Source organism: Erinaceus europaeus, chromosome 8 (assembly GCF_950295315.1).
Source record: "Erinaceus europaeus chromosome 8, mEriEur2.1, whole genome shotgun sequence".
NCBI lineage: Eukaryota > Metazoa > Chordata > Mammalia > Eulipotyphla > Erinaceidae > Erinaceus > Erinaceus europaeus.
Genome location: NC_080169.1, coordinates 107,745,370 through 107,772,318, shown reverse-complemented (window position 1 = coordinate 107,772,318; position 26,949 = coordinate 107,745,370). Strand labels below are relative to the sequence as shown.

General features: G+C 39.6%; 1 long non-coding RNA gene across 1 annotated transcript; it reads left to right on the top strand.

Moving 5' to 3' along the window:
* The first annotated feature begins 21,059 nt into the window (after positions 1 to 21,059).
* On the top strand, positions 21,060 to 24,368 carry LOC132539801 (uncharacterized). Its single transcript, XR_009551095.1, has 2 exons — positions 21,060 to 21,203; positions 23,689 to 24,368. It is a non-coding gene; the product is annotated as an uncharacterized LOC132539801 (long non-coding RNA).
* The last annotated feature ends 2,581 nt before the right edge of the window (positions 24,369 to 26,949 follow it).

The window sequence follows — 26,949 nt, the reverse complement described above, 5'->3', positions numbered from 1 at the left end:
CATAGAATAAGAGGGGTACAATTCATACCACCAGAGCTCCATATCCCATCCCCTCCCCTGATAGCTTTCCTATTCTTTAATCCTATGGGAGTATGGACCCAGGATCACTATGGAGTGCAGAAGGTGGGAGGTCTGGCTTCTGTAACTGTTTCCCCACTGAACATGGTGTTGGCAGTTTGATCCATACTCCTAGCCTGTCTCTCTCTCTCCCTAGTGGAGTAGGACTCTGGGGAGGTGTGGCTCCAGGACATATTTGGTGGGGTCCTCTGCCCAGGGAAGTCCGGTTGGCATCATGGTAGCATCTGGAACCTGCTGGCTAAAAAGAGAGTTAACATATAAAGCCAAACAAATTGTTGACTAATCATAAACCTAAAGGCTGGAATATTGCGGATGAAGATTTGGGGTCTCCGTTTTGTAGATAGTAGACCTTTATGAGAGTGCATGCCATCATGCACTTGTAATAAAGGTCAGCTCCTTGGACACCTGAAGGTTCTGTATTAGTTGTCAGGGCTCCAGGGAGATATGGCACCTTGAGGGAGGGTTAGTGATAGTGAGCATGAGCTTCATAAATCACTTAGAGTTGGTAAACCTAATATGGAGGACCATGGAGAAGTAGCCAGCAACTAAAGACTTTTTTGGACCTACCTCTGGAATGCCTTTTGGTAACATTTCGTCACTTTTTTTTAAAAAAAAAAACTTATTTATTTATAAGAAAGATAAGAGGAGAGAGAAAAAGAACTAGACATCACTTTGGTGCATGTGCTACCAGGGACTAAACTGAGGACTTCATGTTTGATGGTCCAATGCCCCATCCACTGTGCCACCTCCTGAACCACCTTTTTTTTTTTCTTTAGTTAACAATGTCTAGGGACTGGGCAACAGAAGCGTGGAAGTGTATCGCCCGATATGTAGGAAGTAATGAACCTGAATAATAGTGAATACTGTTGAGTATTGTCCAAAGCAAGAACAAAACAAAACAAAACAAAACACCCAGTTGCAACAGTTTCAAATAGATGGCCTTAAGCAAATACAGTGGGTTCAATCCTGATAAGTAGCCTAACCCAGTCGAGTACACTGCTGCTAGAGAACTAGCATCACCTTGAATTCCATGCTTTAAGGCTAGGCGATCAAGCAGAAACAAGGACTGGATCCACAAGATGGGTGTGAGTTCTTAGGTCATGTAAGTGATTGAGATCTTCATAAGTCCTTGTCATGTTCAAGTAGTGACCTCCAGGTTGAACTGGTTTGGGAACACTGCTAGAGCCTGTTGCTCCAAGAAGCAAACTATCTGAGCCTCATATTAATAGCGTACAGTCCTGATGCTACAACAGCAAAAACGTTGGTTGTGTATGGGTCAAGGTAATTAGTATATGCTGCCAGAGACAGTCACTGATGGATACATAGTATGGTTTCTCCAAGGTAAGAAGGTAACTTCCACTCTGGAACAAGGCCAGTATAAGGTTGTATCCTCATTAACGATGCCAGTTAATGAGTCTTCTTGGCTGATTATTTTTCTTATGAATTGAGACATGTCCATTAAGGGTTGAGACAGGATAGATTAGGTCAAGAGAGCTAATAAGAGTTGATACAGGTGCAATTAAGTTTACTAGTACTGGATTAAATTGATTGGCAATGTATTGCTGAGTTAAGCTTCTTTTTCTTGTACAACTGCAGTCAATGAGAAACTGGTCATAGACATACTGGAGGTTGGAATCTAGAGGACAAGAAGCCTGGAGACGGGGAATCATATCATGATTGGGGTGACTGAACAATGTTCCTTCTATTTGCTCTTCATTGTATTCTGATAAGACTGCAAGTAGATTAATGCCAAATTGGGTGCCTGATTTCAATGTCCTTACTTGTGTATACAGAAAATCATCAAATGAGCAGTAAAGTGTTAGAAGATGGTGTTTAGCACTGTCTTCACATTTGTAGCAAGTAAGCACATACAGTGCTGCAATTTGTATCATTGCATACTTATCTTCCATATGTACGGATGATCTCTGGAATACCACGAGTTCTCACAAGGGTTCTTTGGGTATTGAATCATCTTTATGCACCCAGATCATGGAGGAGTCAGTTCATACCAGAAGTAGCAGTCCTGGAAAATGCCCCAAGAGGTGACAGTAGTTAGGATTTTGCACCTTATATCTGTTGAATCTAGCTGCACAGGGGCAGAATTTGCAATTTTTATTGTGCATTGAACTTTACAGGCTTCAAGCTGTAGGGATGAGGGAGGGCATATCTAAGGATGCTTGGGGTGCCAGGTGTATCACACAAGTTTGCTCTAGTTGAAGGTAGCCCAGAAGTCACTGACAGCTGGATCATTGGCAGGAGCATAAGCAAGGGGTGCAGATGGAATGTGACCTCCTCCATCTTTCGACAGAAGCTGGAGAGATTGACAATGCCTGTAGGAGGAGTAGATGCAACATATTTAGAAAGACTGAGATCCTTGAGTTTCTTCTTGACAGTTCTGAGCCTGAAGGATATGTTGTCAACAACCTCTTAAATTTCTTTTAAGAAACTCAAATACTTTCTTTTCATTGGCTCCCAAGCCTTCGTCCCTCATCCTTAGTTGCTGCGCTGAACTTAACAAGTCACTCTCCAGAGGTTGCCTGAGTACTTCTGATTGCACTTGAGCTGCTAGGCCTTTCTCCTTGAGTTGGGCAGCTTCTTCTGATTATCACTGTGGAGCTCAGTGATTTGTACTGTTTACCAGTTTCTGTGGTGTGAATAAGCTCACTGTGGTTGATTCAGTCTATTAAGATGATGTCAACATACTCACAATATTCCTGAATACTTCAGTCACCATTCATGAGCTCCTGTGAGCTGGATTTAGGCATCATTATGAGTAGGCTCATTGTTCTGAGAGAGACAGGACTTACATGGTATGGAGCAGGGATGCTTTCTCATTATCTTGGCCTGACTAGTGGGAAAATTCAGTTGGACATCTAAAAACTGTAGAAGACTGACATTGAGATGTGCAGACAAACACCAAGAATAAGGCTGATTGCTATTTATCAGGATGTTTGACAAATTTATGGGACCTGCTGCCAGAAAGTCATCATCTTATATGCTTGTCAAAGGGCACACAATGACACACTGAAATTGGGTTGCCAATAAGAATTGTTTCAAGAAAAGAGATGAAGTCTTTTCCCATGTGGCAAACAGTATAGAATGAGGCATAGACTGGGGCTTAATATCTTGTTCAGTATAATCTCTCTTATTTAGACATCAGCTCATTAACTAAAATTTTTTTTTTAATTCTAGGCTGACTTCTCTTTCCTACAAGCATGCACTCTAGTTGCTAATTTAAGGGCTAGTTCTCTATTTTTTTCTGCCTTTATTAAAATAAAATTAGTTTCTAGGGTACGGCCAAAGAAGAACTCATATTTCACTCTTATTTAACTATAATGGAAAGCATAATGGAAAGTCAGAGTTCAATTCTGCAACGAATGGTGAGTTATACTGAGAGTAATTTTGTCCCTTGGTCATAGGTTGTGATATTTATGAATCTGCAATAGAAAGGATGTTCCAAACATATTCTGTTTTTAAAGAATGACATGTCATGCAGGGCCCAGAACTCAGAGAAGCTGATGATTCTCAGAGAAGCTGATGATTCAATAGACCCAGAGCTTAGTAGACCTGTCATGTCTAGATAGAACACAGCTGGTAGATGTTAAGCATTGATGTGAATGTTTTGATGACGAATGAGTAGGAAGTCTGGTAAGATACATAGTCCTACAGTTCTTTGTTCCTGTCCTGTGGGAGTATGCAGCAGTCATCAAGGTTCTTAGTCAAGGTCAAGAAAATGACTCAAGCTAGCAGGACTTGCACATCTCCAGGACCTAGTTTGATCTGTGGTGTTACATGCGCAGGAGTGGTGCTCTGGCTTCTTTCTCTTTTTCTCTCTCTCATATAAAAATTCTATCTTACATGCAATAAATAACTCTTTAAACAAGGGTTCATGGCCATTCTGAAAGCATACTGAAACCTGAGCTGGTGAATTACAGGCCCATATTTAAGTTGACTTAGAAACAAGGGGTAGGGTCCCTCACTCAGATATAATAAGACCATGATGTAATGTCACCCATCCATTTTGTAAATAAATATTGTTGAGTTCAAGGAGTTTATGGCAAGCCTAAATAAGCTGATTTAATGGGTCTTGTTTTGTTATTAAATATATACACCCCCTTACATAAAAGCACTCACCCCATCTTTTCTGGAGTATGTGTGAGGATTATAGGAGTGATTGGTGAGGAAGAAGTTCACACCAGTGAGTATCTTGAAGTGAAAATTAACTTGTGTGAGAAGGGAATTCTGTGAAATGGCACCTATGTTAGGATTTGTTCTTCATCTTGTAATCATTGCAACTACTTGAGCATAATTTATAAATGTATGGGTTTATGGAGAAATAAATTACTGAATGGGCCTACAGAGAAGTACAATACTACTGAGTAGGGCTATGGAGAAATAAAAATGAAGGTAAATTAGTAGGTTTATGAGTGACTAATTCACAATAATCCCAGATTCTGTAATGTTTGAATACGGTTAAATGTCTTGTGAAAAATGTTTTCCATCTTCCCAGAAAACAAAAGGTGCTGCACCTTCCTTATAGAAATTGAGATTAAATCTAAGAAAGTTTTCTAGATTATGGGATGGTTAGACCTTGGGGAATGCCGGTCCCTATTCAGCGCGCCATTATGCCGGGCTGGCTAGCTTCGCGGGTGGGAGACAGAGAGACGACCAGAGACTCATGGCTGAGTGGTATGCAGTTCAGTCTTTATTCATGTGGAATGCAACGCAATCTAAGCTATCTCTAATCACAATCCTGTCCTTATATATACTCGCCAAGTAGGGTGGAAACAGGATGTGATGTAGAGAGGGTGGTGCTAAAAGAGACTGGTGGAAATCAGGGTGTACTAGGAGAGGGGGCGGAGCAAAAAGACATCATGAACCAGTGGGGATTAAACCAATGCCCTGCAGGCAGGGCAGTGCTTAGTTAACAGTGGTTATGTAAATAGAATACAGTGTTAAGCAGGGGGGGATTAAACCAATGAAACAGAAGGGGTTTTAGAAGCAGAATTAGAAACATACCAAACAGGGGAACACTTCTGGGAAAGCAAGAAAGCCCTTCAAGAATGGAATCTCTCTTCACTGGTGTAGAAAGCACTCGTTACTCCTGCAGCTGAAGAATAAACCAGCTTGCTGCTGGAGGATGCTTCTGTCTGAAAATTCCTATGTCATTTGGGTTTCAGAAATGGGAATTCTGATACCTAGAATTAAATGGTAAGCCAATGTGACTTGGTGAATTGATGGCAGAACTGTCATCAGACTCATTTATGAAAGAGGGAGAGCCAACATTGACAACAGTCATGGCTTACCTACCTCAGGAGGCATTGTGTCATCCCTGTCATTGATCTACGTCCTGCCACCAGTGATGGCAGTTAGGAACCAAAAGAATCAATCTGGTCAATCCAACGCATAAACTTGACAGAGACTTGAGAAGTCATAAACAACTTATGGGAATACTTGTGTACAGGGAAAGGCATTAGGAGCCACTTTCTAAAGTGATAAAAGACTCTCAGATTTTGTCTTGCCCCCATCCTCAGCCCCCAGTTTCTGTGCTCTTTATATACATTTTTTTTCCAATATAGACAATTGTTTGTTTTGGGTGTAGGTTTGATTGTTCCTGTTCCTCTTTTTGTAACTTGAATAATACTGTGGACATAGCTGGTTAGGAACCCATTAGTTCTCTGAGATGTAAAGTTCTCTTACAGTTAAAGACTAAATCTCTTTCCATAAGGACATCCCTATAGCAGGAAGTTCATGTGTGAGTTTTGGGTACAGACAGACTCAATTTGAAGCTGGACATCATATATCTATCTCTCTCTTTCTCTCTTTCTCCTTTTTGCCATTTGCAAAGTGCAGGTAGCAATGCCTATCTCACGGGATTGTGGAGATGGTGCATACCCACTCAGTAACTAGCACTAGTAAGGATCTTATTAAACACAAATACCCTTTAAATATGAGGGAATTACAACTTCAATGTAAAAATCTCATGAAATACAGCTGAGATCCAACTTTGATGAATTTCCATCATTCCTTGTACCCAGCCATGACTCATTCTGACTACAGACAACACATGGGAGGTGCCAAGTAGACCTCACTTGCTTAGAAAAGCCACACATATTTGGGAGACTGGCACCCCTCACCACGATGATTTAGCCACATATAATACTGTTTCAAGATGACTTGGGGACCTCCGCCCAAGAGCTGCTGTGATATCCTGTGGCTACATCTGCACTGGTATTCACACTTTCAGTCTCCACCCATGGTGTTGACTCTGAGCTCTTGGCATAGCTTTGCTCAAGGTTTTTGGCACAAGGCTTTTGCTCTAGACTTCAGTGTCAGGACTCAAACCTTGCTTGCTGGGAAATGAGGACAGGCAATGACAATGGGGCTTACCTCATTCCAGGAGCCCAGAGGGTAGAGTAAAAAAGGAAAAATGGAAGATGACACATTCACAGACTTAAAAACTCACCTGGATCTTCTCCTTGTTGGATTGGGACAGACAGAAGTGTCCACCAGAGCAGAATATCCAAGGGACTAGTTATACAGATTTATCCGAGACCCAACTCGTAGACAGTCATCTCTTTCTGAAATAATGGTGAAGGGCACAGACTTAAACAGCACATAGACTAGAGATCAGTACTTAATAATATCCTAGATATGTGACCTTAGACAAACTACTTACCCATTTAAACCATGAAATTGGGTAAAACTATAGGATTGGATAACATAACATGGGAGAACGGATAAATGGAAAAGATAAGAGATTGTCTAAAATGAGGGCCAAGCTTTCCCAACAACCCCAGAAAAAATAAACTCTGATTAAAGACGCCTGAGACAACCTCCCTTTGGGTCTCCAAGTAAACCTCTTTAACTGAGGCCATTATTGTTATTAGTCAGAGTGGGATTTTTTTTTAAGTGTCCTGCTTACTTAATGTAGCTCTAGGGCATCTCCTAGGGCCTCTCCTTGGCCTTTAAACCATCAGACTTTGCTCAGGTCTGCCTAATGACACAGATGTGAGCCACTGAAGGCAGACAGTGCAGGCTACCCAGAGTCCAAGACTTGTCTTAGTTTTGTCAGGGCTTGCGCTAAACACATTATATATATATATATATATATTATATATATAATCATGTATAATAATAAACACATTATATATATTATATATATATATAATCATGCAAGTCCAGCACTCTTTTTGCTTCCAAAAGTTTTATTTGGTTTATTTCATATAAGATGAATTGTTTCACATAATACAGAGAAACAGAGCACCCCTCCAGTATGTGAGGCATCAGGGATGGGACCTGGAGCCTCAAACATGCAAGTCATGTACTTTACCAGGTGAGCTATCTCTTCAGCCACAGAGCACACGGTTGTCAAGCTAGTCAATACAGTCATGGACCAACATATCACTGAAGTCTCAGAGCCTGGTTGATAAACAGACTCACTGACATTGCTGTGGTCTGGAAGTTACCACTATAAGAGGCCACTCTTCAAAATGGCAAATGGAGGTGATTTAAATATCTTGATGATGCAAGTCAGGCTTGGTTGATGCAAGTCCTGGCTTGGCTTCTCAAGATTACACCTACTTTGGGGGGCAAGAAGGTCCCTCTTTTGGTTTCACAGCTTTGAAGAACATAAACAGTTGAGTGTTTCAAACTATGATGGGGTTTAGCATTCATGTCTGATTTTAGCTGTGGAGCCTGTCAATATCAGAGTCCTATTATTTTTTGTGTGTACACAGTAAAAGATATTTTTTTCACTTGTAAGACTTGTCAGAGGGTGTTATGTGGTCATAGAGAGTAGGATTTCTAAGATGTGAAGCTGGTGGAGTGGCTGGGAGGCACGTGGGGGGTATAAATGTGGGGTGTGGCACTGATGTGATCTTAAATAAAGCTGACACATAGACACTTAGTCCTTTCAAACATCTCTCCATCTTTTGTTTTGTTATAGAAAAACCAAGGGGATAGGGCAATAGCACAGTGGGTTAAGTGTACATGGCACCAAGCACAAGGACCGGCTTAAGAAACTGAGTTCAAGCCCCTGGCTCCTCACCTGCAGAGTGTTCACTTCACAAATGGTGAAGCAGGTCTTCAGGTGTCTATATTTCTCTCTCCTTCTTTGTCTTCCCCTCCTCTCTCGATTTATCTCTGTCCTATCAAACAACTACAACAGCAATAATAACAACAACAATAAACAACAAGGGCAAAAAAATGGAAACAATGGCCTCCAGGAGCAGTGGGTTCTTAGTGCAGGCGCCGAGCCCCAATGATAGCCCTGGAGGCCAAATAAAAAAAAAAAGAAAGAAAATGAAAAACCAACATATTGGGTTTCTGGTCTTTACACTTCTCTAGTCCTTGTTAATCTTCCTTTTCATGCAGAAAAATACTCTATGATCAGAGGTTTGGAAAGTCAACAGGAGCCAGTAAGAACTTGAAGTCACTGCTTGTATTATTTATAATTATATATAATTATTAAAATTGTTATATTATTTGTATTCTTTATATATAATAATAAATTTTTGTAAATACATTTCATATGACTCATTAATTAATTTGCCACCAGAGTTATCACTGGGACTTGGTGCCAATATGATATCTCCCAGCTTCCCGGTGCACTTTTTTTAGATTTATTTTCATTCCCTTTTGTTGCCTTTGTTGTTTTATTGTTGTAGTTATTATTGTTGTTGTTATTGATGCCATTGTTGTTGGATAGGACAGAGAGAAATGGAGAGAGGAGGGGAAGACAGAGAGGGGGAGAGAAAGATAGACACCTGCAGACCTGCGTCACCACTTGTGAAGCGACTCCCCTGCAGGTGGGTTGCCGGAGGCTCAAACAGGGATCCTTACGCCAGTCTTTGCACTTTGCGCCACCTGCACTTAAACAGTGCACTTTTTTTTTTTTCTCACAGGGACAGAGAGAAATTGAGAGGAAGAGAGAAAGAAAGATAGAAAGAGAGACACCTGAAGCACTGCACCTCTTGTGAAGCAGCACTGCACCTCTTGTGAAGTTTGCCCCTCTGTAGGTGGGGACTGGTGTTTTTAACTTAGATCTTCGTGCATGGTGACATGTGTTCAACTGGGTGCAAGGCTACCTGGACTGGAACAACCTAGTAATTAATGAGAGAGAGAGCAGGACTGAGAACTCCAGAGGATCACTGTGGCACATGCAATGCCACACTCAGGATCTCATGCTTAAAAGTCAGTCCAGCACTTCCTGCTTTTTTTTTTTTTAATTCCATATTTTTACTTTTATTTTTCACCCACAATAGCTGCTTTTCTATAATGAAGTGCATACATTATTTATTTGAGAAAAAAATGACTCAATTTAAGAAAAAGTAATAGAAAATATTCCACAAGTCACTTGTGCTTAAAGCAAAAATCAAGAAGATGGTATGTGATTGACTAACCTTGAGAGAAATACTGCCACAGTGAAATCTCACATCTGCATGGAGGGGCTACAGGTGCCTTTAAAAGGAATAGCAATTTCTAGGTCAGAAGTAATTGTCCCTAGGACTTTTGAAGACACTGTTCCGTTGTTGCCTAACTTCTAGAGTTGCTGGGGAGAAGTCAGACATTCTGTTGATGCCAGTCTTTTGTCAATGATTTTTTTTTTTTCTTACTCTGGAAATGTGTAGGGGCTTCCATTAGTCTTCAGGGCTCTGATACTCCCTGGTGATAATATCCTTTATCTGGGTCTGCTTTTATTCTTTCTTCTAGATACACAGTGAGTCCTTTCTCAAGTGTGTCATATGTGGATGCCTAGGAAATCCCTCTTAAGCATAGCGACAGTCCATATTGTTATTCTACTATTTGTTTTATTTTATCACTGTTCTTGTTTCTTTATTGTTCTCTGGGTCCCCCTCCAATCTACAGCACTTCTGTTTGACTTCTTGTTAGGCTCTCTTTTTTCTTTTCATTTCACTCCTATTTTTCATCTCTTTCCGTTTTTTCTGTTTTATAGGTGACTAATATTTAATTGACTGAAATTTGTATTTGATCAAAAATATTATTGATTAATTGATTAAAATTTTTATTTTGGCACCTACACATTTATTTTCCATTCCTTTTTTTTTTTTACCAGAGTACTGCTCAGCTCTGATTTACTTTTATTATTATTTTTTATTATCTTTATTTATTTATTTGGATTGAGACAGCCAGAAATTGAGAGGGAAGAGGGGCATAGAGGAGAGAGGTAGAGAGACACTTGTAGCCCTTTTTCACTGCTTGCAAAGCTTCCCGTCTGCAAGTGGGGAGTGTTGGTTCAAACCCAGATCCTTGACCATTATAACATCTGCACTCAATCAGGTTTGCCACCACCTGGCCCCCATATATTTATTTTCTAATGTCTTCTTTTTTTTTGTCCTCCAAAATTTCTATTTTAATGAACATTCCTCTTGTTCATTTTTGTTTATTTGATTTAATAATGATAGACAAGATCGTAGATTAAGAGGGGTACAATTCCACACAGTTCCTACCACCAGAGTTCCATATCCCATCCCCTTCCCTGATAGCTTCCCTATTCTTTATCCCTCTGGGAGTATGGACCCAAGATCACTATGGGGTGCAAAAGTGGATGGTCTGAATTCTGTAATTGCTTCCCTACTGAACATGGGCATTGGCAGGTTGATGCATACCCCAGCCTTTTTCTATCTTTCCCTAGTGGGACAGGACGCTAGAGAGGTGGAGTTCCAGGCCACCTTGGTGAGATCATCTGCCCAGGGATGCAGGTTGGTGTCATGGTAGCATCTGTAACTTGGTGACTGAAAAGGATTAAGAGATAAAGCAAAACAAACTGTTTAATAATCAGGAACCTAAAGGTGAGAATAGAGCAGATGAGATTTGGGGTCTCCATATTGGAGTAGAGCTCTGAAGAAGTGAGACTTTGTAACACACTGGTGAGGTCATCTGCCCAGGAAAGAATGGAATCATAGCAGTGTCTGCAACTTGGTGGCTGAAGGCAGTAAGATATAAAGCAGGGCCACCAAGCTAGAGAACCTGGAAGAAATGGACAATTTCCTAGATACCTACCAACTTCCAAAACTAAGTAAAGAGGAAGTAGATAACATGAACAGGCCCATCACAGCTAATGAAATTGAAACAGTTATCAAAAATCTTTCCCAAAATAAAAATCCTGGACCAGATGGTTTTACAAATGAATTCTACAAAACCTTCAAAGAAAAACTAATACATCTACTTTTAAAAGTCTTCCAGAAGATAGAAGACACTGGAATACTCCCTGCCAGCTTCTATGAAGCCAACATCACTTTGAGACCAAAAGCAGACAGGGGCACAACCAAAAAAGAAAACTACAGTCCAATATCTCTGATGAACATATATGCTAAAATATTGAACAAAATTCTAGCCAAACAATACAGTAGTCTATTAAAAAGATTGTTCATCATGACCAAGTGGGGTTTATCCCAGGCATGCAAGGTAGGTTTAAAATACGTAAATTAATCACTGTGATCCACCACATCAACAAAAGCAAGACCAAAAACCACATGGTCATATCAATAGATGCAGAGAAAGCCTTTGACAAAATACAACATCCCTTTATGATCAAAACACCACAAAAAGTGGGAATAGATGGAAAATTCCTCTATCAAGATAGTGGAGTTTATACATAGCAAACCTACAGCCAACATCATACTCAATGGTGAAAAACTGGAAGCCTTTCCCCCCAGATCAGGTACTAGACAGGGATGCCCACTATCACCATTACTATTCAACTTTACCATGCCTGAAGATCCAAGTTTGAACCCTGACTCCACATGGGAGAATGGAGTACCTGCACCAGGAAAAGCTTAATGAATCGTGGAGCAATGCTGTGTTTTCTCTTCTTTCTCTGCCTCTCTCTGTCTCTATCTGAAATTAGCAGCAACAACTAAAAATACAACAGCAAGTAGAAGAATCAAGAAGATACAAGGGAATTCTGGTAAAATATACTAACGATAAATGAGTTACAGGAGAGTTGGAAAATTTAGTGTTGGAAGTTCTTGCCATAGCAATCAGGCAGGAGCAAGGAATTAACAGCATACAGATTGGAAGAGAAGAAGTCAAACTCTCCCTATTTGCAGATGACATGATAATATACATAGAAAAACCAAAAGAATCCAGCAAGAAGCTTTTGGATATCATCAGACAATACAGGAAGGTGTCAGGCTACAAAAGTAACATTCAAAAGTCAGTGGCATTCCTCTATGCAAACACTAAGTTAGAAGAAGTTGAAATCCAGAAATCAATTCCTTTTACCATAGCAACAAAAACAATAAAATATCTAGGAATAAACATAACCAAAGAAGTGAAAGACTTGTATACTGAAAATTAAGAGTTACTACTCAAGGAAATTAAGAAAGACACAAAGAAGTGGAAAGATATTCCATGTTCATGGGTTGGAAGAATTGACATCATCAAAATGAATATACTACCCAGAGCCATATACAAATTTAATGCTATCCCCATCAAGATCCCAACCACTCTTTTTAGGAGAATAGAACAAATACTACAAATGTTTATCTGGAACCAGAAAAGACCTCGAATTGCCAAAACAGTCTTGAGAAGAAAGAACAGAACTGGTGGCATCACATTCCCATATCTCAAATTGTATTATAGGGCCATTGTAATCAAAGCTGCTTGGAACTGGAACATGAGTAGACACACTGACCAGTGGAATAGAATTGAGAGACCAGAAGTAAGCCCCAAATACAAAAGTCAATTCCAAGTGGATGTTAGACCACAAACTATCAGATTAGAGGAAAATATTGGCAGAACTCTTTTCCACATAAATTTTAAAGACATCTTCAATGAAATGAATCCAATTACAAAGAAGAGTAAGGCAAGCATAAACCTATAAGACTACATCAAATTAAAAAGCTTCTTCACAGCAAAAGAAACCACTACCCAAACCAAGAGACCCCTCACAGAATGGAAGATCTTTACATGCCATACATCAGACTAGAGGCTAATAACCAAAATAAATAAAGAGCTTGCCAAACTCAACAACAAGAAAACATCCAAAAATGGGGAGAGGTCATGGACACAATATTCACCACAGAAGAGATCCAAAAGGCTGAGAAACACATGAAAAAATGCTCCAAGTCTTTGAGTGAGTGCAAATAAAGACAACAATGAGATATCACTTCACTCCTGTGAAAATGTCATACATCAGAAAAGGTAACAGCAGCAAATGCTGGAGATGTTGTGGGGTTAAAGGAACCCTCCTGCACTGCTGGTGGGAATGTCAATTGGTCCAACCTCTGTGGAGAACAGTCTGGAGAACTCTCAGAAGGCTAGAAATGGACCTACCCTATGATCTGGCAATTCCTCTCCTGGGGATATATCCTAAAGGAACCCAACACACCCATCCAAAAAGATCTGTGTACACATATGTTATTATCAGCACAATTTATAATAGCCAAATCCTGGAAGCAATCAGGTGTCCAACAACAGATAAGTGGCTGAGCAATTAGTGGTATATGTATATATACCACTAATATGTATATTACTCAGCTACAAAAAATGGTGACTTCACCGTTTTCAGCCGATCTTGGATGGACCTTGAAAAATTCATGTTATGTGAAATAAATCGGAAACAGAAGGATGAATATGGGATGATCTCATTCTCAGGCAGAAGTTGAAAAGCAAGATCAGAAGATAAAACACAAGTAGAACCTGAACTGGAGTTAGTGTATTACACCAAAGTAAAAGACTCTGGGGTAGGTGGGTAGGGGTGAAAATACAGTTCCAAAATGGGTGACAGTGGACCTAGTGGGGGTTGTATTGTTATATGGAAAACTGGCAAATGTTACGCATGTACGCACTATTGTATTTACTGTTGAATGTAAAACATTAATTCCCCAATAAAGAAATTAAAATATATATATATATATAATTTCATAAGATTTGCTATTAAAATGCTTATACATTAGAAATAAAACAAATAAAACTAACTGCCATTCTGTTTACTCATTTCATTTAATCTTTATAAGTCTCTGTAAGAAGAGTACTTGTAGTTCCACTTTACAGATACAGAAACTGAGGCTTATGGATCTTGACTTTCTAGATGAATTTTCTAAAACATGCAAACTGCTTTTTAATGTAGATAACTTCCTTAAGATTATAGACTACATTACCCACGTGTTCTATTTGCTTAAACACTCTAGCCACAAAGACAGCTTCCTTTATCTGGCATAAATAAATTAAAAAAAAAAAAGACATTAACAGTTTAGAGTCAAGTTTTACAAGGTGAAAAAAATTCTGGGCTGGGAAAAAAAAATAAAAAGAAAGAAAAGAAAAAGGGCCCTGGTGGTGGCCCATCTAGTTGAGCACACATACTGCAATCTGCAAGGACCCATGTTCAAGCCCCTGGTCCCCACCAGCAGAGGGGAAGCTCCACAAGTGGTGAAGCAGAGCTGAAAGTCTCTCATTATCTTTCTCTATTGCCCCTTCCTTTCTCAATTTCTTTTTCTTTTTTTTCAAATCTTATTAGTGATTTAAGATCAATTTACAAAATTACATGTAAGCAGGGGTATAATTCCACACAGTTCCCACCACCAGAGTTCTGAATCCCCAGTCCCTCCACTGCAAACCACTGTACTTCTCCCAAGGTTGCAGACATGGGTTAACTATCATTTCTACAACTATCTGTCTAAATTGGTACATAATTGCCCCCTTTTTATTCCAGGCCCAGTCCTCTTTTCACCTCCAAGCCACTCATGATGCTATTACCTCATTCAAATGTCCTTCCCTGTATCCTGCTCTCTCTATGGGTCCCGAGTTTAGAGCCCTCTTATTCTCTTCTTCCTATCCCTTTCCCCCATTGGGAGTATGAATCAAAATTCTTTTGGGTGGGTCTCAGTATCTCTTTTTTTTTTTTTTTTTTCTGGAACCTGGTGACTGAAAAAAGAGTTAACATACAAAGCCAAACAAATTGTTGAGCAATCATGGACCCAAAGCTTGGAAAAGTGGAGAGGAAGTATTAGGGAGGCACTCACTGCAAACTCTAGCAAAGTCTACTTCTGCTTTCTTACTTTGGTGCCATACTCCAAACTCAGTCAATTTCTGCTTTGCGTTTCTAATTCTTTTTTTTTTTTTTTACATGCATAACATTCCCCAGATTCCCATTTAACAATACAACCCCCACTATTTCATTCATCATTTTTCATGGACCTGTATCAGTATCTCTTTTTCTAAATAAATATTTTTTAAAGAAAGAAACAAAAATTTTAAAAATAGGAAAAGAAACCTTGTTGTGAACTGATTTCTCAGATCTGTGACATATGTGGGGAATCTGATAATTGGGTACTAAGAAAAGACTCAATTGGAGAGAATAAGTAGATCTTTTTAAGGACAGAATAAGCTAGGCCTAGTGAATTCTCACAGAAAATAGGATGAAAAGGAGAGAAGGAAGGACACAAAAAAGAAAGGTAGGACTGACTGAGTCAAGGACAGAGACCAACTTTGCTATACTTTTTCTATAGTTTAGAATTGATCCAAACAGCAAACCCCCTCTTCACTCTTTCCTTCCAGTGCATTCTCTACGAAAATAAATGCAATCATCTAGCCAGTAAAGGACTATTTCCATAGCTGCCTGTGTTCAGTAATATCAAGTTTGCACCCTCTTCTGGGAGGTCCTAACCCACACCATTTCCCAGTTAAGCCTTTTTTTTTTTTTTTAATGAATTCTACTTTCCCCCAGTCCATGTAGCCAAAAACAGTTCTGTGGCTTCTTAGCTAAGGAATTAATCACAATGGGTGTGAGGGTAGAGAAACAGACCTAGAAAACCACTTAAATTGCCTAAATTGCAGCTACTGTGTCACAGAGGCACAGCAATACAGAAATAGGACATCCTAGGAGTCAAACCACAGGTTTCACATGTCACACACAGACACCTAGAAAGAAAAGGTGTGGTGGGGTAGAATGATTTTGCAAAGATCTGATAGCTAGCTATTGAAGGAGCTGGGGGATAAAGTCACATACTTTGTGTACCTCCTGATCAAGGGTGGCTGCTTTGTATATTTTTAGCACTCATACTAACCTTGGGGAGTAGGCATCACAATACCCACTTTGCAGGTGAACTCACAGAGATGTTGCTCATAGAACATGCAGTGCACACAGCTAATGGGACAATGATGAAGATTTGAGCAAAGTAAAAGTCCATCTTACTCTCATTCCTATGAGCTCCAGAGAACTGCATTTGCAGCCACTTGTTCCACTTGATTCTTGTGTCACTTAATCCAAAGGACACTCAAGCACTAATTCAAAGGGACATATGCACTCCTATGTTCATAGCTGCATTGGGAGCAGCCTAAATGTCCAACAACAGATGACTGACTAAAGAAGTTATGGGATATATAGTTCATGGAGTCCTACTCTACAATTGAAAAAGATGCAGATTGTGTCCTTTAGGACAAAATAGATGAAAAAAAAAGGTGGTTGTGCTTTGTAAAATAAGTAAAGAGATAAAATACAATAACCAAATGGTTTCACTCATGTGTGGGATCTAGAGAACTGATACAGTTGAAAAAAAGAATAATAAAGAAAACAGAAGCAAGAAAACTACTTCTCAGACTTTGTGAGAACTATTGTGTTTGTATTTGAGAGATGGTAGTGTGGATACACAGAACTTTGGTGATGAGTTGGTGATGAGTGTGATGTGAAATTATACACAGTAATCTTAGAGTCCTGTAACGTACAGTTAATTACAAATAAAAAATGAAAAAGAAAAGCAATTGACACAGTAAGTGAAATACAAAAAAAAAAAAGATAATGTCATCTATCAAAACCCAGATGTAACTGTGTAATCCTATAGCACTGAGGATGAGAATGGTTGATGTTAAGAAAACACTCCCATTCTATGTCTATAGGGCAGAACCACAAATTGTCCCAAATCCTGCAAGTAATACTTTGCATCTGCAAACGAGGAATCTACCAGTGGATGAGCCAAGGGAGAGACCAAGTTACATATCACATCCAGGTATGGCTTCCTTATGTGGGCAGATTCAATAACATCAACACTTCAAAAGCATACATGTTAATTAAACACACACACACACACACACATATGGAGACATTCACATCCACAAACAAATACACCTCTAGAGTTTGTTTTCCCAGACTGCATTTCATTTGGGAACCTAAAAAATGATGTGACTTTGCCACTGGTCCTTGTGTCAGTGAAACCTGGAGTTGGCAATGATGTGGGGAGAGAATCACAGAAGAGCTAGTGAGAACAGGCTGGAGAGGCCATGATCTGTGCATGGAGAGATGACGACAGGGAAAGGCATGGTTGGCTGTCCTACCCCAGGATGATCTGGAAAAAACTGCATGGGACGAATTAGTAACTGTGAAGCAGTAGCCAGTTGATTCCAAAAATTCATGCCAACAAGAAAAATGTTGTAAACCACTGATTGTAATTTCTAGGGCAAATTGAGATGTCACATGAATCCTTTTGATTTGTCTTTACTTAAAAAAAAAAAAAGGCCATCATCTTCACCTCATCATGAATAGAAATTGAAGGAATTATGTTATGTGAGATAAGCCAAGAAGAGAAGGATAAATACCAGATAATCTCACTCATAGGTAGAATTTAAGAAACAAGTACAGAAAGGGAAAACACAAAGTGAAATTTGGGCTGGATTCGGTGACTTGCACCAAAGAAAAAGGATTCTGGGGAAGAAGGGAAAGTAAGGGGACTGGAGGTTAAGGGGCTGGGGTGGGGGTTTTGGTCCTGGTGCATGATAGCAAAAAAAGGACTTAAATTGGTGATGAGAGTTTTGCAGACACCAATCACAGGGATGTGAGAAATTTCCATGGGTCAATGTATCAAAAACTGTGCTGTAAACCAGTTAAAAATAAGATATTTAAAATTATTACTATGAGAAGCCAGAACACTTCTCCGCCATTTACAATATTCTATTTTATTTCTTTTTTCCTTCAAAGCTACATCACACACGGCAAAACAGATATACTACCCAAGTGGACTGTTTTATCATTCTTTTACTTTCTGAGATGGTGTTTAGCATTTTGATCTTCAGAACACTAAATATATGCATCATAATACTAAAAGCACCTAATCAAGAAAGATTTGACCTGAAACCACAACTTTATGTCTATCATATTTCATATGATCTAGTTTATAATATTTGCTATCATTATGTTTTTCCTTTGATTCACAAGTGCTTTTAAAGATACTCTGTTTTTTTTCTTTATTGGGGGATTAATGTTTTACATTCGACAGTAAATACAACAGTGTGTACATGCATAACATTTCCCAGTTTTCCACATAACAATACAACCCCCATTAGGTCCTCTGTCATCCTTTTCCAGGACCTGTATTTTCCCCCTCCCCCCACCCTTTAAAGATATTTCTAATGTCCAACTATAAAGGATTTTGAGTCCATTGTTGTTTTCACTAATGTCAATTTTTTGTTTAATTTTGGATTATAATTTATTTGATTTTAAAGCCAGTTTGTATGGTCTCAATATTCTTTTTTTTTTTTTTTTTTTTTTTTTTAGAGAAGAGGAGACAGAGTGGGAGAAAGACACAGAGACACCTGCAGCCCTGCTTTAGCACTTGTGAAACTTCTCCCCTGAAGTTGGGGAGGAGGGGCTTGAACCCAGGTCCTTGTGCATGTGCACTAACTAGGTGCACCACTCTCAGCCCCTGGTGTCCTGCCCCCCACCTTCTATCAATTTTTATTTATTTATTTTTTTCAGCATTTACAAGAAGTTTTATTATTTTAACCAACCACAGTAAAAAAAAAAAAAAAAAAAAAAAAGCACATGGTAAAATGTCCTTTGAAACCAAACTATGAAACTCTGAAAGGTTACTGTGGTTGGTCTCAATATTCTTAAGTGTGCTTAGTTTGTTTTTTTTTAAGGCCCAATATGTAGTTCTAAAAAGCAATACCTTGAAACTGAAAACAAACAAACAACAACAAAAAAAAATCTTACAACTTTGAGAGTAGGGGCCAGGAGACAGCTGACCTGCTTTAGTGCACACAAGTCCAAACCCCCAGTCATCAGAAAAGAGCACTATACAAACATGAACCTTCATAAATGGTAGAGCAGTGCTATGGTATCTCTTTTCTCTCTCCCTCTTTGTTTCTCACCCTCTACCTGGAAAAAAAAGAAAATTCAAAGTCCACTGGAGTAGTGAAATTGTATAAATGTGAAGCCTGCGGTAAAATGTTGACAGCAAAAAGAAAGAAAAAGAGAGAGAGCTTTCAGAATAGAATTCAACATCATGTCTTTAGGATTTAGAGGCAAACAAAACACACAAATAAGTCATAAAAGGAAATATTAATAAGTTTTACATTAAAATTATATACATTTAAATAAAAATAAAGCTTAATGGTTAAGAAATTTATGTTTGGCAAGAATATATTTGCAATACAAATAAGCAAGAGTGGCTTAAGATACAGAGCATATAGAGTTCTAAATGCAAATAAATAGAAAACATAGATTATAAAGCTTAGAGCAAGTTAAAACAACAGAATAATTCACAATATTTTAAATAATCTACAATATTTAAAATGAATCAGAGCTTCACCTATCAACATAAGTAAATCATAATGTTAACAATTGCCATATGATATATTTATAGCATGTAATATAAAGTTTGAAAAAAGGAAAAAGAATAGTATATATTATTTATGAACACACATCTATAATTATAGTTGAGAAATATATATTAACAGCATTGAAACAAACACCACACAGACAATAGCAGCAACCTTCAATGAGAGAAAAAAAAAAGGTGGGAAGGGCCACCTATTTTTGGTATATATATTACACTTTATTTCTTAAAAGAAATCTTCTATTTATCTAAAATTACATACACAAATGTGTCCTACTTTTTGCTCTACTTTTGTGCTACCTGTCACAAAGAAGAAAACTTGAACCAAATGGCACATGGGTTGAATATTGTCTTTTTTTTTTTTTATTTTATTGTCTGTACTTATTGAATAGAGACAGCCAGAAATCAAGAGGGATGGGAGAGATAAAGAGTGAGAGAGACACCTGCAGCACTGCTTTACCATTTGCAAAGCTTTTCCCCTGCAGGTGGCCACCCAGGGCTCAAACCCAGGTCCTCATGCACTGTAACATGTGCACTCAACCAGGTGCACCACCACCCAACCCCTCAACACTGTGTTCTTTATGGTTAAATATTCTCCTTGAAACTTCTTCAGGTGTATATAATACACAAATAAAAATATGTAGGTGTGTGTGTGTGTTTTAGTAATCATCCACTTATTTGTCAATAAATGGGAAGATCTATTAATATTCGAGTTGCAAGCTTGAACCCTTACTCTTGATCATGCAAAATGGTGTAACTTGTATGAAAACATTCTATACACATAAGCTAGTTTAAAGTACAAACCCACTGACCTAGTCTCATTTATGGATATATGTTATAAGGAAATAATAAAGCAAATACAAACAGAAGCATACGCAGTAGGGCCTGCTACACAATTACCTATAAAAGCTAATCTCTCTTTACTATTAGAAGATAAATTCAGACTAGACAACTGAAGCCTTTTTCTTGTAGTAAGATAAAATAAGCCACGGTACAAGCAGACAGTGGAGCACCTGCTTCGTAGCTATTAAACATGAACCTGAGGCTTTATCTACACAGGGATATACCCACCTTAGGAGCTAGTCCCACCCATTTTGCACCCTTTAAAACAACTTACGATGGGAGGTCTTCTACTCTGGCATGTTACAGGCTGTAATCTTCACCCAGAAAGCAGATTGGCCCTGATAGAGGCCTGAGGAAGACATTCAATGAGTTCAAGCAAAGCGACATTTTATGTGCATGTGGGGAGCTGGGCTTCCCACAGCGATGATGCAGGCGCGGGTGTGAGTGCGCATGTGTCAGCTCCTGGGCCCCGCCCCCAGCTCTAGCCTTTTCTGTTTGCGTCAGCTCCTCGGCCCCGCCCCCAGATCCAACCGTTTCCGCCCTTATCGCCTTTTGTCGGCCATTTTGTGCGAGGTGGAGAGCTTGTTACTCGGTTGCCATGTCGTCTCACAAGACGTTCAGAATCAAACGGTTCCTAGCCAAGAAACAAAAGCAGCATCGTCCAATTCCTCAGTGGGTTCGAATGAAAACCGGTAATAGGCTCAGGTATGACGGCAGAAGGAGACATTTGGCAAAGAAGGAAGTCGGGTTTGTGAGGAGCTGCGCCTCCGACATATAGGCCGTGGGCGCCCCGTCATGGCGGGCACATAAGTCGTCTCTGTTTTTATTATTAGTGATTTAACAGTGATCAGCAGGACAGTGAGATAAGAGGCGCACAGTTCCACACAGTTCCCACCACCAAAGCCCAGTGACCATCCCCATCCACCAGAAGCTTCCCTGTTCTTTTTTTTTTTTTTTTTTTTTAGCTTCCCTGTTCTTTATCCGTCTGAGAGTATGGACCGAAATCCTTTATGGGGTGCAGAAGTGGGAGGTCTGGCTTTTGTAAATTGGTATTTTATTAGGAATCCATTTTTCTCTTTATTTCTATGCTTCTATTCTTGGTTTTTTGTTTGTTTTTCATTTCTTTGTTGAATAGACAGCCAGAAATGTAGAGGACAGGGGGAGGAAGAGAGAAAGAGAGAGACACCCGCAGCCCTACTTCACCACTCCTGAAGCTTTCCCCCTGCAGGTGGGGGCTGGGGGCTCTAACCCGAGTCCTTGTGCATTGTAACGTGCGATCAATCAGGTACGCCACTACCAGGCCCCTATTCCTGTTTAACTCAGTAATAAATAGGAGGGGTGAAGGAAGGAAATATTGTTAATGGAAAGGGCTAGAAAATCATGTGTACTTTATTCATTAAATTCCCTGGGCTTATAGATGAGAGAAATGGAATCTTTAAGAGATAGAAGGAAGAGGAGAAAAAGAGATAGATTGCCTACTCATTCTCACATAACTCAGTGGTAAAGTGTGATTCTGTTGTGAGCTATTTCTTGGGATTTGAAGAAAGAATGAAACCACTGAAAATGAGGAAAGGAGGGGGAGGGAAGCATAGTTTCAGGGACCTCAGGAGAAAAATTCCAAATTTTCGAGATCATTATAGATTGCAACAAATGTGAACACCAACACCAATGGACTTTGATTCATTGAATGGTATAAACCTGGTTCTGAGAACCCACCAAGATCTGATTATCAGGTTGTTCACAGAATGGAGAAAAATGATTGTCCATGTGCCCAAGAGGTATTTTACAGCACAATCTCATTTCTTTGCAATATATGTGTGGGTATGTATGATGGAATAATGAATGATGTTCACTTCTCTTTTATAAATTTTTTCCTGTGAGCATTTTTCCTGTGAATAGTATTACTTTTAAGTTTTTTTTAAAGCAATTTCCCTTCTGGGGGAAAAACTGTCACTTCATAATATGCTATATAGCTTATGAGGCCCTGGGAAGGCAAGGCAGTCAGAGACTGGAGAGCTTACATCAGACATAAGTCTGAAGAAAAAGCAAGTAACCACTAGCTCCACCTCTTTCCTCAGCTGTCTGCCTGCCTTGACTTCCCTGCCACCCACCATGGAACACCAAATGTGTTCTTGGATACAAGCACAAAGTATACGTTGAGTATAAGATAGACTCGAGGACAATAGGCCCAAGTCCTCCCAGTAGAAGGAAACAATTCTTAGCTGTCAATTCAGAAATAACCACCTGGGAATTTAATGTTTAACAAAAGTCTGGACACACTGACTAAATTTGTTTCTCTGACATGTGGACACGATGGCTTTGGTTTGCTGTTTGCCAAATATCTCGCTAGCTAGCTAGTTATCTGTCTCATTCTATTCATATGTATGCACACATTGCAGGAGAAAAAAAATTGTAATTACTCTTTTAAGTACTTCTTGTGTCCCTTGTTCTATCAGCTCCAGGCATTTTCACATATACCCCACGAGTGAATGTTCACTTAACCGCTGACCAGCAGCCACATAAGACTGAGCATTTCAGGGTTTGGCATCAGAAAGCTCTGCCTTTGACTCTCCATTCAGCTTTGCTTTGTGTGTGTAGAAGAAATCACAAGACTGCTAGGAGTCTTCATGTCCAAATGTGTAATGGGGTTGTGATGAGTCCCTCAGAAGCAGGATGGAGGGGTGTGACCACTGTCAAGCACAAATCAGTTGTACTTAGTATATTTATATTTCACCTGTTAGATGTACATCAAAGTAAGGGAGCAAAATAACTTCATCTTTTGACCCCTGAGGCTTAAGTATAGTACACGGGGTTAGTGGTAGTGGTGAGGAAGGCGAAAGGGATGAGAGAGAGAGAGGAACTGTGATAGAAACAAGGACCACCATTTGTTGAACTGTGCTAGCCTGTCTGAAAACTAGATACTCATCAAGAGGCTGGGGGGGGGGGCTTCTTAGCAGGCAGAGTACAGGACTTGCATGCAGGAGGCCTAGGGTTTGATAGTCTGTCTCTCATAAAAATAAAGGATCCTTTTACTTGCCTGTAACCTCCACCAACATGTTCTAACACCTTTTATCAAGAATAGTGCCGGGTACACAGTGTGGGACTCCCATGACTACTCCTACAACTAAAATATGATGCCAACCATACAACCTTCTGTTTAATAAGCATATCTTCTCTTCTCACATCACAGGTACTCTTACCGATAAGGAAGAAATTCCAATGACTACAAAAAGCAGTAATAAGTCATATATTATTATTGAGCCTTTGGAGGAACTGAGGCACAAAGTTATTAAGTGATTCATCAAGTGAATGTTCAGCCACTTGAACATCCTCAAGTCAACATTACAATGTCTTTTCTATGCTCTTGTTTCCATTCTCTAACCAGTTTCTGACCAAGTAAAAAACATCTCCCAAATGCCTGGGAATAAATAGAAATTCTTGCACCTGAGGAAAAGCACAAGAACAAAGGAGGCCATTTACCAAGCTTCATGGACCACAGATCATCACGGGGACATGGAGATGCAATGTGAGAATGCCATACTTAACCTAAAAAGTCAAGGAGTAAATTGCCCTTTGGGGAAGAAGAGCCCAAGAATAGAGAATTTGTCTTGGTTTCCACAATGCATCAGTCTTCAAAGGCCCCTTCTGCTCCCATCAGGGGTTTTGAATCATCCACAAGCTCTGTCACTTTCCTTCTGCTTCAAATGGAAGAGAACACTCTTGTTTTGCCCATGAACTGGCTTCTATAACTCCAGAATGTTTTCAAACTTCCCAGGGTTATTGTGTCAGAATGTAGATCATATTTTGTTCCAGAGTTAAGGTTGTTGTTCTTGTTACTGATAATAAAAGCAAAAAATATATAAAAAGGTAGACGTAATCAAAGTCTTGCTAGTTTGTTTTGGAGAAAAGTGAGTCACTAGGGAGTCAGGCGATAGCACAGTGGGTTAAGCACATGTGGTGCAAAGCACAAGGACCCGTGTAAGAATCCTGGTTCGAGGCCCCAGCTCCCCAACTGCAGGGGAGTCTCTTCACAGGTGGTGAAGCAGGTCTGCAGGTGTCTTTCTCTCCCCCTCTCTGTCTTCCCCCCCTCCATTTCTCTCTGTCCTATCTAACAATGACTTGGTCATCATTTCTCCTTTGGCTAATTCTGCTTCTAAAGACCCCTTCTGTTTCTATCCGTGTTGGTCATCACGCCAGGTTCCCTTGCATTGCTTGATGCTGTGGTCTATTTACATAATCACTCTTTTGCCTGAGACCCACTCTGCCTGCAGGGTATTGGTTTAATCCCTACTGGTCAGAACCTTCACAACAACTGGAGACCTGCCCTGCCTTCAGGGCATTGGTTTAATCCCCATTGGTTAGATGGAAGCTTGCTATCTTTGCTCTTTTTCTTCTCTCCACCCACTCTCCTACCCATTTCCTCTTCCAACCTGCCACTTCCACTTCAGAAGGTATAAAGGCATTTTCCTCTGATCAATAAAAAATTGCATTGCGTTCCCGCTCAGCTACATGTTCCATAGTCTGTCTCTCCGGCGGCGCTAGCCTGGCAAATGAAGACATCAATAACGACAATTTAAAAAAAAGGACAACAAAAGGTAAAATAAAAAGCTATTTAAAAAAAGAAAAGTGAGTCACTAGAAAAAAAAATTTTTTTTAAAGACTGCATGGGGAGCACATAGAGTGCCCCTGGTGTTAACATTTCAGATCAAGAGTGTCAATGTCACAAGGTAGCAGGAGGGTTTGTATAATGTGGACCCCCCGCTGGAAAAACAGTCCAGAGTATCATCAAATAAGAGCAAAATACTAGTAGGTTGTCTGGAAGCAAAGGAAGACTTCCATAGTTCTGGGGAGAAGGGGACGAGGAAGCACTTTTGGTTCCTTGGGCACAATGCCAATAAGCCAGTGGACCAAAGGACTGGGTTCTAGAGATGGAATTCGGTTGTGCTAAATCCTGAGAAGTCAGTCTTCAAGATAAATAATATTCCAATGCAATATTTTTAAAAAATTAAAGGTGATACAAAAACTACCCCCCAAAAATGTGACCATTCTTTAAACAATAAAACATAGAATTATTATATGAGGGGGCCAGGTGGTGACACACCTGGTTAAGCGGTCACATTATGGTGCGCAAGGATTGAGGTTCAAGCCCCTGGTCCCCACCTGCAGGAGGGAAAGCCTCACGAATGGTGAAGCAGTGCTGCAGGTGTCTCTTTCCCTCTTTATCACCCCCTCCCCTCTCAAATTCTCTGTCTCTATCCAATAATAAATAAAAATGTTTTTTTTTAAAAGATTATATGAACTGATTTGGCATTTCCAATTGTGGTTGTATATCCCCAAAGAATTGAAAATAAGACGAACAGTTATCTGTCTCCCCATGCTTCCACAGTATTATTCACAATAGGTAAGATGAAAATAACATAAAATTATTTCCAGATGACAAAGCATGGTGTGTGTGTGTGTGTGTGTGTGTGTGTGTGTGAGAGAGAGAGAGAGAGAGAGAGAGAGGAGGGGAGACGGGGGAGAGAGAATTATTATTTAGGAAAGAAAACCTTGCACAAGTTACAACATGGATGAGCCTTGAAGAAATGCTAAGTGAAACATGTCAGTCACATAAAACAAATGTTCCACTTATGGAAGGAACCTAGACTAGTGAAATTCATAGAGAAGCATGGTGGTTGCCAGCATTAGTATCTACTCGGTACACAGTTTCAGATTAGGAAGATGAAAAGAGTTCTGAAGATGGGTGGTGGAGATGGCTACATAACTGTGTGTGTACTATATGCCACTGAATTGGCCATTTAAAAGTGGGACCAGGGGTTTGGATCATGGTACGCTTGGTTAAGCACACAAATTATCATGCACAAGGACCTATGTTTGAGCTTCAACTTCCCACAGCAGGGGGTAAGCTCAAGAATGGTGAAGCAGGTCTGTCTGCAGGTGTCTGTCTATCTCCCTTTCCCCTTTCAATTTCTTTACTATCTAATAAACTTAAAAAAAAAACAAAAAAAGGAAGAAATGGCTGCCGGGAATGGTGAATTGTGCCATTACCGAGCCCCAACAGTAACCCTGTTGAGAAAAAAAAAAAAAAAAAAAAGACCAGGGGGATAACTCAGCAATAAAGTGCATGCCTTTCATGTGTGAGGTGCTGGATTAGATCCCCAGAACCACATAAAAAATAATAAAGATGAAAACAAATAAATGCTGTAAAATGGCAGATTGGAGCTTTATTCTATCGCATAAAAAATGATTAAAACCGAAAGATTTATGTGTTTACTGCAACAAAACAAAATGCAAAAAAAAAAAGATGAAAACAATGCTTGATTTTAAAGACAGAATCAATATTATTGATTGTTCCTTGTGCCTGAGGTTCCAGTGTGTCTCAATACAATGCTGTAACTGATCCAGTCTTCCCTAAAATGTTGGTAGTTTATTCGTCACAGTGTGTTCCTCA